General features: G+C 51.0%; 1 protein-coding gene across 10 annotated transcripts in view; it reads left to right on the forward strand.

Moving 5' to 3' along the window:
• BIN1 (bridging integrator 1) overlaps nt 1–13,020 on the forward strand; it is a 162,794-nt gene that overhangs the window by 56,372 nt on the left and 93,402 nt on the right. The gene's annotated exons all lie outside the window — the stretch shown is intronic.

The following is a 13,020-nucleotide window of genomic DNA, read 5'->3' on the forward strand; positions in this document are numbered from 1 at the left end:
GAAGTACAGCACTGGCGGGGGTGGACTAGCTCTGCTAGCAGGACATTTTTCAAACCTAATTTCTATGAATATGGCAAGTCCACTCTTTGGAGGAAACTAATATGCTCCACTGTGGGAGAGAAATGATCTGGATTCATTTACAGTTTCATGCATGGTCTTCAACCGACTCTGTCTTCCAAGAGGCCACTGCTTTGCAGAGCTATGTATCCGCAATGCCCATCAGCCAGGTAGGAAGTCCCAGCATTGTCCTGATCTTCCCCCCTCCATTGCCTTCCTACCCTCTTCCCTTCATTCACTCGCACAGTGAACACCCGGATTAGATCTGGCGCCAATGACCCTGGTAACTGAGGCTTCCCTGCGGGCGTGACGCTATTGCAGGGAAATGTCAATGCCTAGTTTAGAACGGTGATTTGATACAAGGTGGGGGACTCAAAAGCAGCATGCTTGGCACCCTCTCCTGTGCTCAGGGACAAAGCTACTGTCATGGGATAGAGAAGGGCCTACCCAGTGCAGCACACTCTGCAAAGAAGGGCTCCCACTCACTCCTGGTCCTGTAATGATGTACAACCTTGTGCGGCTCAAGCTAATTAGAGACATAGAGGGGGAACTAGCTTGACTGACTTTATTACAGGCGCTGAGTTAATAGCCCCCCTGCCCCCGAGAAATCAAATCTCAGGTTTATGGTACAAAGGAAACTACTGTAGTTGGACTGAGCAGGTCTGACGGGGGAGTAGCCCTTAGAATGAATAGTCTCTCTTAATGAGATTTGATGGAGATGTTTTGGATGTAATGGTGGAAGAATAGTGCGGTTGCCTGGGATGACCAGGGAAACTAAAGGCTTCTTATCCGAGCATCAATTCTGGGCATAACCAATGGAAAAGCTGATGTACGATCCAATGGATCAAAAATGAAAGAGTAGGAATAGAATGAATGCCAGTCACCGTGGTTTTATGGAAAGGAGGTGTTGTCAAACAAACCTGATTTCATTCTTGGAGCTCACAAGTTTTGGTTGGTGAAGGTGTGCATAGATGTAATCTACTTGGAGTTTTGTAAGGCATTTGGCTCATATCGCACAACACTCTGATTTTAAAAAAGTAGCACTAGACAATGTCAATAGAGCCCACATTAAATGGATTCAGAATGGACTCTCTGGCAGATCTCAAAGTAGTTGTCAATGGAGAATGATCACTGAATGGGGATTGTGTAGTGGGGTTTCTCAAGAATCGGCACTTAGCCCTTATTCAACACTTTTTATCAATGATCTGGAAGTAAATATAAAATTGCTGCCAATAACATTTGCTGATGACGGAAAGACTGGAGGAATTGTAAATAGTGATGCGGACAGGGCAGTCCTACGGCATCTGGGTTGCTTGATAACTGGGCCCATTTAAACAGTGCTGCCAATGCAAAGTTATACATCTAGGAACAAGGAATGCAGGCCACAACCACAGAATGGGGGACTATATCCTGGAAAGCGATGAGTTTGAAAAGGATTTAGAGGACATAGTGAACAAACAACTTAATATGCCCGTGTAATGCTGTAGCAAAATGGACTAATGTTTATACACCCAAGGATCACAAGGAGTAGTGAGTAGGACCAGGGAGGTGATTTTACCTCTATATACAGGGTTGGTGAGACCAATACCGGGATACTGCATCCAGATCTGGTGTTAACATTTTTAAAAGGATGTTGAAAAATTGGAGAGGGTGCAGAAAAGAGCCATAAGAGTTATTCAAGGGCTGGAGAAAATGCCTTATAGGGAGAGACTCAAAGAGCTCAATCTATTTAGCTCCTCAAAAAGAAGATTGAGCAGTGATTTGATCACAGTGCATAAGTACCTGGCACATGGGTTACACCTGAATTGGGAAAAAATACCAGGTATTAAACAGCTCTTTTATCTAGCGAAGAGAGGCAGAACAAGAACCAATGGCTGGAAGAAATCCAGATGAAGTCAAATGAGAAACAAGACACACATTTAACACTGAGGGTGATTAATCATTGGAATAAACCACCAAGGGAAGTGGTGGGTTCTCGGTCTCTTGATACTGAACCGGTTACAGTGGGTCTGGTGACACTGTTATCTTGATGGTCATTGTGAGTTCTCTCCGCTTCCGCTGTAGGTTGAAAAGGGTGAGGGAAATGCAAATATGCCGCTCCTAAGAACAGCCATTGGCCAGCTTAGTGAATTTTGAGAACCTCTAGTTAAAGGCTGCATTTCCCCTTTGTGTGGGAGCTCCCAGGAGGGGATGAAGTATGCCTGGAACTCCATGAGATCCACCAACTGGAGTTTCCATCATGAAGCGGAAAGGCTTGGGGGATGTATGGGAAAGAGAGAGAAGATGGTCTTATGGGGGCTAGAGCCACTACGGTAGATTCTCACCTGAATATACAGCCTTGCCCTTTAGTCACACAGGCATTTTGTACGTTCCCCCAAGGCTTGTCCTTCTTAGCACAGCGATTTTATATATAATATTTTTTTCTCTGTTTAGGACAGAAAAATCCCCTACAAGGGACAGGATTTTAAAATTAAACTGGAGGAAATAGAAAAAAACCTCTTGGTAACTGTTCCTAGTATTGGAGGTCTCTTTCTGCAGCCTTGGCTTAGCTACAGGTATCAGGACTCTCTACATAATGATAGTATTTTGTAGTTCTAGGGTGGTTACTGTTTATACACCAGGCAGTTGGCTCTTGGCAATCCTGTGAAGTAGGTGCTAGCTCCATTGTACAGATGGGAAAACCAAGGCATGGAAAGTTTGACTTGCCCACAGTCAGACGTGAAGCGTAGCTGGGAATAGAACTCTGATCTCATGCCTTCTAGTGACGAAACCACAAGACCATCCTCTGCGGCTGCTGTGGGGAAAATCCTGAGCTTGGGAAGATGACCATGACTGAATAGGCGTGAACAGCCAATTGCACAAGTGAAATGGGTCTGTTTTCCTTCTCACTCTTTCTTGGGCTGTTCTGCCCTTGTCTGTTGTGGGGGTGAAATTCACTGGTGGCTCAGAAATCAAGGACCAGCTAGGGGAGTCCATTAGGTAGAAAGTGCCTGTGGATCTTTTATTTTTTTTTAAACACCTGCCTTTTCTCCAGCCTGAATCATTTGAGCTCAAAGGGAAGAGACCATCTTTTTTTAGAGTTCTAACATTACCCCTCCTGCCAGTGCGGGTCACATTGGGTAATGATACCACATGCAGTCAGTCCAGGGGGAGCTTTCAGTGCATACCTCTCCTTGCTACAAATACCTTGTAGCATAGTACCAGCTGTTGGAAGGTGGCAAAATGAGACTGTTTCCGTAAAACACCTTCCTGTGCTTTGTCGCCTCACTTGCCACTGTTGCATGTGGTTGGTGGAGGGTGTGCGACATGGCACTGTGATTGTGTTGGGCTGTGGGACCCAGGAGCCCTGGATTCTGTCACTGATGTTCTTCTGTGGCCTTTTGCACATCATAGACAAACCATCAGATGTGGCCTGAATTTCTGTATTTATTTTATTTAGTGCACAACTGTAGGTGCAGTGTCTGGCTCTATGGAGCACCCACAGCTCTCGTGGACTTCACTGGGAGATGCAGGTGCTCAGCTCTTCCAGACATCAGGTCCGAGGTGCTTCTGGCTGGGCATCATGCAATCCGTGATATGGTTGCAGTGTCTCTGGCAAATGGGGATAGCCACACTACCTACCTCGCAGGGGGCTGCGAGGATAAATCAGTTACTCTGTAGGAGATGCCCACATACAATAGTGATGGAGGCTCTGGTAAACAGGATCTGACCTCGTAATTGGATGAGCAACCTCCAATGAAAGCTCAGGGAGTTACAGGAGGTGAAATGGCATTCTCTACCATAGTATTCGAGCACCTTTAATGTATTAGTCCTGTTAAGAAGGGCCAGGCTATTATCCCCATTTTACAGAGGGGGACCTGAGGCAAAGACTTTCACAAGGTCCAGAGAAGTCTGTGGGCGAGCAAGGAATTGAATCCCGGGTCTTCCAGGTCTTGTGCTAACACACTAACCAAGGGACCATCCTCCCTCGCTGCTTGATTGCCTGTGTTCTGCCAGGCTTTGCTGTGGAATCAGGTGGACTTTGTCAACAAGCAGGTAGTTAGTAGGAAACCTCCTCCTTGCTAAGCTTAACATTGCGCCCCCTCCCTCCCACAGATGATCAGAGTCTCCATGGTTGCCCAGAGCCAGGATTCCTTTCTGAATGTCAAATGCAGCGTGGAGGCATTTAAACTTGAACTCTGCCCCTCCCCGACCACGTGCCTTTGTTCCGTTGTTCCAAGGAAAGACTTAATTGTGCCGTGCTCAGATACGGACAGTGGAGCTGCCCTCTGCACAGGACAACAAGCAGGAGAAGCACAAAGGGCACCATTGGGTGCCCTACCCCCATTGATAGCTAAGTGGGACTTAGCCACCTGGTTCTCACCTGTGCTGTTCAAAAGCTCTCCTTGAGTCTGAGTGCAAAACGTGTCATGGAGGAACTTGCGTTCATTTATTTCACTGGGCAAATGAGATTCCATTTGGGCTGAGAGGTGGCTCCTTTGTTTTAGGGAGGACAGTAGTGTGGCAGCTCAGGATCAAAATGTGCCTTGGTGTTTCAATTGCGCTGATCTGGTGTTAACTGTTCTAGGTGGCCTCTTCTCAGGACGAGGCTGAGTCAGACGTGGGGTAAAAGGTATGAGACTGCCCTTTCAGCTACAAGATTATGTATCAATACATGGCAGCTCCAAGTATAAGCAAGTGGGTGATAAATGGGATCACAGGGCTGCATGTTTGTGTCCTGGGGTTTCCAGATCAGATGTGCTCAGTTTGCCCTGCCAACCCTGTAGGCTGGGATCTGAAAGTCAAGCTGGATTCTTTTCTTCTTGCACATCATCACCAGTGCAAAAGATCCAGTAAACCAATTTACGCCCTTGGTGTGTGTATGCAGTTACAATTGGAGACTAACTGGTTTGTGCAGGTATTGCTGAGGGCAGAATTAGGAGGAAGTGGGTTTAGGTGTCACTTTCAGCATAGTTTGGCTTGCAGGGGCTTCAGCATATCATCACGGTAATAAACCGGATGGGGTGTATGTATTCGTGATTCTCTATTCCGGATTGCATTTGCTGTCAGTTAGCAAGGAAAAGTTCTTCCTCTCCTCCTCACCCCCGCACGGAGAAAGTGTGATCTGAAATCATTAAAAGGCAATAAATATGGAACCCCTTGCTGCTCTTTGTCCTTTTTAGAGTGGAATCACCCTTTAAGGGGATCTGACCCTGCACTGCTGCACAGGGGAGTTGCTACAGTCAGAAAGCATGGTCCTTCTTTGAAATGGCAGATTGGATCAGACTAGTGGTACGTTTGTGCAGCATCCTGTCTCCAATTGTGACCAGCACCAGACTGTTGAAGGGAAAGTAAAAAGAAGGCATTTTGGGATAATCTGTACCCAGGGAAAGTTACCTTCTAATGCTCAATCATTAGAAGTTGACTTAAGCACTGAAGCATGAAGAATATTCTTGTCCCTTCCAAAACTCTCATATAACATAATATTGTCTCATCCCTATAAATGTCCAATCCTTTTGTGAATGCTGCTAAACTCTTGGTCTCTGATATTCTGTGGCAATGAGTTCCACAGGCTAATTATTCATTGATTTTAAAAAAACCTGTCCTTCAGGTGATGGTATGAACATTCTCTTCATTGACTGTTCTAGGTAGGAGGCTAAAACTCCCATGGCATAAGGGTGTTTGGAATAACCATGTCTCCTGGCCATCATTCCCTCTCAACTGGTCAGGTTCCAGGGTACAAGGCTCTCTGAGCTATTGCTCAGTGTATAATGGATGCAGGATTTGCCTATGCACCCACTGCAGTTTGACTAATGGTGTCTAACTCTTCTCTTAATGAAGTCCTATGAGGGTATAAAACCAGATCCCATTCCAAATAATGCTGTTTGTAAGCCTGGTGCTCATTTGCATGTTTATTTATGTATTAAAAGCCAACTATTTTTTTAACAGTATTGTGCATCTCAGGGTCTCGGAGTGCTTTTGAAATATTATTCAAGCCCTGTAAAGTACAGTAGAAATTAGTGTTCCTGGCCTACAGAAGGGGAAACTGAGGCACAAAGTGTTGGGTTCCCCCCAAAAAACATGAGTGTTTAAAGTTAAGCACCAGTGTCCTGAACATTTATTTAGGTGCTTAAAAATAGATTTGGGCTCCTACTTTAGGCACTTGAGTCTGAACACTTTGCCCTAAGTGAATTCCCCATGCTCTCATAAGCAATCTATGGGTGATCCAGGAATAGAAGCCACTTTCATGCAGGGGGCTTGTGCTGAAATCCCAGCATGAAACTTCCTTTGGTAAAACCGCTTCCCTGGTCCAAAACTGTCCCTCTTGTTTGGCTGCTTCTTACTCTGAAACCCGTTGTAAATCTTCACTGCCCCCATAACATGCTGGGATTTTAGAGACCAAGAGCTGAGGAGGGTGTCCGGCTGGAGTTCCTTATTAATGCTTACGTGCCAGATCACCGCTTCTGGCTGCCATTGGTGTGTGTGGTCTGACTGCAGACAGCAGCTGCCTGACTGTCTTTCCTGTCTGATCCATCCTTGGCTCTCCAGTCCTGGGTGCTGGGGCTGTGTCAGGATCTTAACTTACCGCATCTCTGCACAGGCAAATCTGCTCCATTAATAGCTATAAAGAGCCTGCAGTTTCCATCCTAACTTGATCTGGCTTTGCAATGAGCCGGGGGATTAAGCGCTGTCACTCGGGGGTGGGTGGGGGGAATAGCATCCGTACTCCTGGCCGAGGGGAGTTGTCCTATGAGCTCACTGTTTATTCACAGCCGGAATGGACATGTGCTGCTGGCTGCTTTGTTTAAGGCCAACCTCTCCCCTCTCTCGGTTGGCAGCCGTGGGTGTGCTTGTTTTTCCTGAACCCAAGCTGTGTCATATGACAACCCCTGGCATGGAGCTGTCAGGCTGGTGACCCCTCATTTGTGCACTCTTTTTTGGGCGTGGTCTCTCTTTAAAAATGTTTTTAAATAAACCCCTTTTCCCTTTACCCCACTTCCCTTCATAGGGTTCCCTGAGGCTGTTGATTCCTCTGCTTTACATGTCCCTCTCTGTCGCTCAGCTGCAAGCCATCCAAGGGCAAGACTTTGTTGGTCACAGCACTCCTGGCCCGGGTGGGTAAGAGCTTGGGGGACAAATCTGAGCTCTCAGGAATGGAGAACACTTAGCAGCAGTGCTTTAATTTGTGCTAGGGCTGAGCCCCGGTCTCGGCTTGGCAGTTCGTAGCCCCGGCACCTCTGGGCTTGCCGCCTCTGTTATGAAAGTAAAAAAAAAAATTGCTTGAGCACCGGCACCTCTTTCATTACCAATTAAGCACTGCTTAGCGGTGCCTCAACAGAGCCCTAAAGGAAAGGGGAGCTAGATCTCCTGGATGGATGGAGACCAGGGGAGTAAGGGGCAGACTTAGGCTTGAGGCGTCTGTTGGATTAGCAGCGTGTGCAGTATGGTGCATTCGAAATGCAGGGCCAGTTCCCAGGCACACAGGATGCAGGAGCACAAGAAGTCCATTTAGTGGCCTTTTCCTGATCATTTCCTGTGACTAGTATTATGTCTGTTTGCACATATAAGCAGCAAGGGCCCTTTCAAACCTTTGAGCTCTGGCAACGTACTCTGCATTCCTCTGAGTTAAACGACCCCTCCAGAGTCCTGAAAGCATCCTGTTACCAGCCGGACACATGTGCCCATTAAAAAGCCTCTTTAGATGACGGACAGATCTCTTGATCTTCTTATCAGGACTTTTGTCCCTGCTTGAAATCTGCAGAATGAAATATCTGATGAATGTCCTTGACCAGTGTGCCTGTAAAACGGGTCTCAAGGAGTGCTAACGATGGTAGAAAATCCACCCTCTGCCCTGGACGAGCTTTGGCAGGAAGTCCTTCTCTGGCCCATGGTAACCCCCGGAGAACATCTGCTCAGTGAGTGACATCCTTCCCGGAAGTACTGCATCACACCTGAGAATGATGTCACGGGGCCGAGGCATTACTCGGGTGCTGCCACGGACAGTCCTTCCTGGCTTTTGGGATTTTTGCCTCGGATGACAATGAAACCCTGGTGCAGATATGTAACCTCCTCGGGAGCATCCAGGCATCAAATGTCCCCCATCACTCGAGTAGATGAAACATACAGTGTGAAGAAACTGCCATTGATTACGGTCTAGCTCAGTGGCGGGCAACCTCTTTGGCCTGAGGGCCACATCTGGCCATATACATTGTATGTAGGGCCATGAATGCTCACAAAATTGGGGGTTGGGGTGTGGGAGAGGGTGAGGGCTCTGGGGTGGGGCCAGAAATAAGGAGTTCAGGGTGTGGGAGGGGGTGCTGGATTGGGGCAAGGGGTTGGGGGGAGAGGGGGAGGGCTTTGGCTGGGGTGTGGGCTCTGGGGTGGAGCTGAGGGGTTTGGGGTGTAGGAAGGTGCTCCGGGCTGGGACTGAGAGGCTTGGAGGGGATGTGGGTGATCAGAGCTGGGGCATGGGGGGGGTGAGGGCTCCAGCTGGGGGTGCAGGCTCTGGGGTGGGGCTGGGTATGAGGGGTTTGGGGTGCAGGAGGGTGCTCCAGGCTGGGATAGAGGTTCAGAGGGCAGATCAGGGCTAGTGCTGGGGCAGGGTTTGTTTGGGTGAGGGGCAGCCTCAGGGGTGCAGGCTCCAGGTGGCACTTACCAGAACCAGTGGCATGTCCCTCTTCTGGCTCCTATGTGGAGGCATGGCCAGGCGGGTCTGCATGCTGCCCTATCTGCAGCCGCTGCTCCCGCAGCTCCCATTGCCTGGGAACTGAGGCTAATGGGAGCTGTGGAGGGTGGAGCTTGAGGTGGGGGCTGCATGCGGAGCCCCCTGGCTGACCCTAGGCATAGGAGCCAGAGGGGGGACATGCTACTACTTCCGGGAGCCGTGCAGAGTGCCCCCCAACCCCACTCCCCAGATAGAGCGAGGCAAGCCCCCGACCCCCCTCCCTGGCAGGAGCTCAAGGGCTGGCTGAAAAGATCCGATGGGCTGGATGTGGCCTGCAGGCTGTAGTTTGCCCACCCCTGATCTAGCTTCATCTCCAGAACTGCCATCACTGTCCCTTGCTGTCCATCCAACGTCCCTTTCCTGCCACACCTCACCTAGCTGCCACGTGCACCTTTGTATGGTTGCTCGGTCAGGAGTTTGATTCGCATTCATCCCTGGTGGAGTTGTCCTGTTATGTCTGACCCAAAAGGCAAAATCTCTCTGGCTAGGCTGCCACGGCTGGCTCTCTAGGGCAGAAGGCTCTCAGGTCACTCTCTGTGCCATGCTATCCGCTCACCAGCCGCTCTGCCAGCTCCATTCTTTTTAATCCTGTTTTCACTGTAGCCCTAGCGGGAGAGCGCAAGAGTCTGACCCTGTGTCCTTTGTTAGAATGGACCCTACACACTCTGTATCTTCAGCCCCACAATTTGCCTCCTTTAACACAGGATGAACACTGTGTATCCCACTTAGGGTTGCCAGGCACCTGGTTGAAAAGGGACCCTGGCAACTCTGTCTGGGCCGCTAAAAGTCCAGTTGGCCACAGCAGCCGGCTTCGCACGCGTCCCAGAAGCAGCCAGCATGTCCCTCCGGCTACTAGGTGCAGGGGCATCCAGGGGGGCTCCACACGTTGCCCCTGCCTGCAGCAAAAGTGCCACCCTGAGTATCGGCTCTGCAGCTCCCATGGGTCGGGAACTGCGACTAATGGGAGTTGCGGGGGCAGTACCTGTGGACAGGGGCGGCGTGCAGAGCCCTCTGGCTGCCCTCTGACTAGGAGCCAGAGGGACATGTTGCCACTTCCTTGGAGCCACCTGAGGTAAGTGCTGCCTGGAGCCTGCACCCCCTCCTGAACCCTGAACTCCTGCCCCAGCCCTGAGCCCCTTCCTGCAACCAAGCTCCCTCTCAGAACCTGAACCCTGAACTCCTGCCCTAGCCTGGAGCCCCCTCCCAAACTCTGAACCCCTTGGCCCCACCGATAACCTGGAGCCCCCTCCTGCACCCCCTGCACCCAAACTGCCTGCCCGATGCCCCCCACCGGGAGCCCTTATCCCCTCCTGCATCCCAATCCCCTGCCCCAGCCCAGTGAAAATGAGTAAGTGAGTGGGTGGGGGAGAGCAAGCGATGGAGGGAGGGGGGATGGAGTGAGCAAGTGGGGGGGGGGCCTCAGAGAAGGGGCAGGGTAGGGGCAGAGCCATGGGGGAGGGGGGAGGGGGAAGGGTGTACAGTTTTCTGCAATCAGAAAATTGGCAACCCTAACCCACTGTCTGTTTGGGGTGTGTGTCCGTGTCCTGCTGTGCGTCTGACCCACTGAGCATGAAAGGGTCTTTTATAGCTCTCAGCTACAGCACCTGTTCCTTTAGCTCAAATTGTAGAGACTTCTCACTCCAGGTCAATCCCCAGTCCCAAGGAAGATAGTTCTCATCACAGTTGCAGGTGTCTCTTTTTTTTTTTTTTTTTCCTCGGTGTTACATGAACACCCCAGAGATTCTCCCCCCGCAGGCAGAGGAGTGAAACACTGTCACGCTAATCTAGATAATCTGACCACAGCCTGAGCAGGGGCTGTGCGGACCAGGTGCTGAATGACTAAACAGCTTTATCACGCACGGCTCCAGTGTGAGTTGCTGCACCTCCCTGGTGCTCGCGACCTTGAGGAAGGCTTCCAAGCCCTCGCACGGGCTGTGTCAGCACGGCTAATGTCATCAGCCGGCTGTGTAACCGCATGGGCTGGCCAGTGGGTGCATTAAGTGCCGTTGCACTAAGTCTGCCTTAACCGTGCTCAAAAATAACATGCAGGGTGTGATTTCTGTCATGCTAGCAAAGCCACCACTGCTGTCTCCGGCAGGAGCGACACCCAGGGAGGCGGGTGGCCAAAGGGTTTAAGTTGTGGTCACTCAGCTTCCAGGTTCCTGGCTTGACGGAAGTGGCTAGTGCTGTTGCCCTCTGCAGTCTCCCTGAGCTGGGAGAAATCCCTAGTGGTTGTCCCATAAGGCACCATCTTATTAGCCCCGCCCATACGCATGTATTGGTGGCCTTCTCCGAGAGGATCCAGACTTGATGGTCCACGGAGGCTGATCCCCTCTGCTGCGAGTGAAAGTGTCAGGGCCCATCTTGTGTGCGTGTTCCATGCAGGGAGAGTGAGCTTTGCTTTCCCGGTATGTCAGTTGGGTGCTGTCCACCTGCGTTAATCCCATGCACGCTTGCAGGCAGCAAAAGGTCTGGGGGAGGGTGCAGAAGGGGACAGGGTAGCAAGGGGGTAGCTTCCCTTGTAACCAGAGAGCTGGGGGAATGGAGAATAACCAGCCGCAGTGCTGCTAGGCCTCGTAGAGGGCGTGGCTCTTGGAAACCTGAGTTGGTGCACTTTTGCAGCGCTCTCCCAGCTGAAAGGCCCCATTCCTCCAACCTCAGTTCACCCACAACACCCTGCAGCCAGGAGGGATTGGGCTTTTCCCTGCTCACCTGTTTGGAGGCTCTGTGGACTCTGGTGCTGCCACCCCTGCCTGGTCTGGAAAGTTTAACTGGCCAAGTGAGTAGCAGAGGAGGGCCAGGGCACCTAGGAAATCCAGTCTCTGCTTCTACCTGTTGGCAGAGTCGGGTAGGACTATGAACAGGGAGTCTGTGGTGGCCCCCTCGTGGTTAAGTGTGGTGTGGTATGCAGCCCTGTATGGGCACATAGGTCTCAGGCTGCCATGTCCGCTGGTTCCTCGAAGGCAGCCTAGTTGTGGGTGAGGCGTGCCGGGCCCTGGCTGCAGAGATCCACAGGGACGTGCACACCATGCGTGCATCCACCTGGGGGTAGGGTTGCCAAGTGTCAGGTTTTGGACCAGAACGCCTAATCAAAAAGGGTTTCTGGTGCCCCAGCCCAGAGCCCCCTCCTGAATCCCTCATTTCTGGCCTCACCCCAGAGTCTGCACCCCCAGCCGGAGCCCTCACCCTCTCCAACACCCCAACCCCATGTCCTAGCCCAATGAAAGTCAGTGAGGGTGGGGGAGAGCAAGCAGTGGCGAGAGGGAGGATGGAGTGAGTGGGGGTGGGGCTGTGGCGGAGGCAGTTAGTGTTTGGGTTTGTGCAATTAGAAAGTTGGCAACCCTAACTGGGGGGCTCTCTCCTGGCTTAAGTAGTGGTGTTGGAGAGCTTCTCAAGTGAACCTGAATAGCTTGATATCCTTAATTACAGCCTTAGGGCCATGCTGTGTACCTCTTCCCCCTCCCCCCCCCACGCTTATGCTTTTGGATTTATGCTGCTGATGGAGGTTTCGGGGTGCAGAATTAATGTCTGTTAGGCTGCGTTTTCTACTTCAAGCATAATCCATGTGTGTGTAATGCTCTGTGTGTGCATGTAACCCTCCATGTGTTCTATTCATGACCAGCCCATGCTTCTGAACCCAGTGGCTGGCTGGGGATATCACGTGCCCTTTCTGCACACAGCATGCATAGCGGGCCTTCTCCCCCCCTCCATCAATGTCCTTCTCTCTCCTCCCCTGTGGCTCCAGGACTGAAATTGCCCAAGGCAGGGCGAGTCAGTCCTGGCCGCCTCCTACAGCTGGAATCTATCCCGCTGCCTGTGACAGGTTGTATCGTGGTGGGTCTCCCTGGACCAGAAGTGCCCAAGCACTCTGTGGAGAGTGTGTTGAAGGGGAACTCCTGATAGGGGAAGTGCCCTGATAAGGATTTACTTTGGCCTGGGGCCAGCTGTGTGGTGCAAAGAGCTCTTGCTGTAGAGAGGAGACTAGCTGGTTGGTGTGGTTATCGGGTGTGGGGAGACAGATGGGTGCATGGTCCCCTGGCCTCCTCTGGCACCAGCTGGAATTGAATCCTATGTGATTAGGGCCCTTTTACCCCTTAGCAGCCAGGTATCCCAAACTCTGTGTGTGTGTGTGAGAGAGAAGAGGGAGTGGGGGGAAGGTGGTATTCTCTCTCTCTCTCGTCCATGCCCTTTGTGTCTCTCTCTTGCCTTATATACCCTCAGTTGCCTTCCCTCTCGTGGGCTGGGCAGTCCAGCAATCC

This window comes from Lepidochelys kempii, chromosome 11, assembly GCF_965140265.1.
Source record: "Lepidochelys kempii isolate rLepKem1 chromosome 11, rLepKem1.hap2, whole genome shotgun sequence".
NCBI classification, from domain to species: Eukaryota; Metazoa; Chordata; order Testudines; family Cheloniidae; genus Lepidochelys; species Lepidochelys kempii.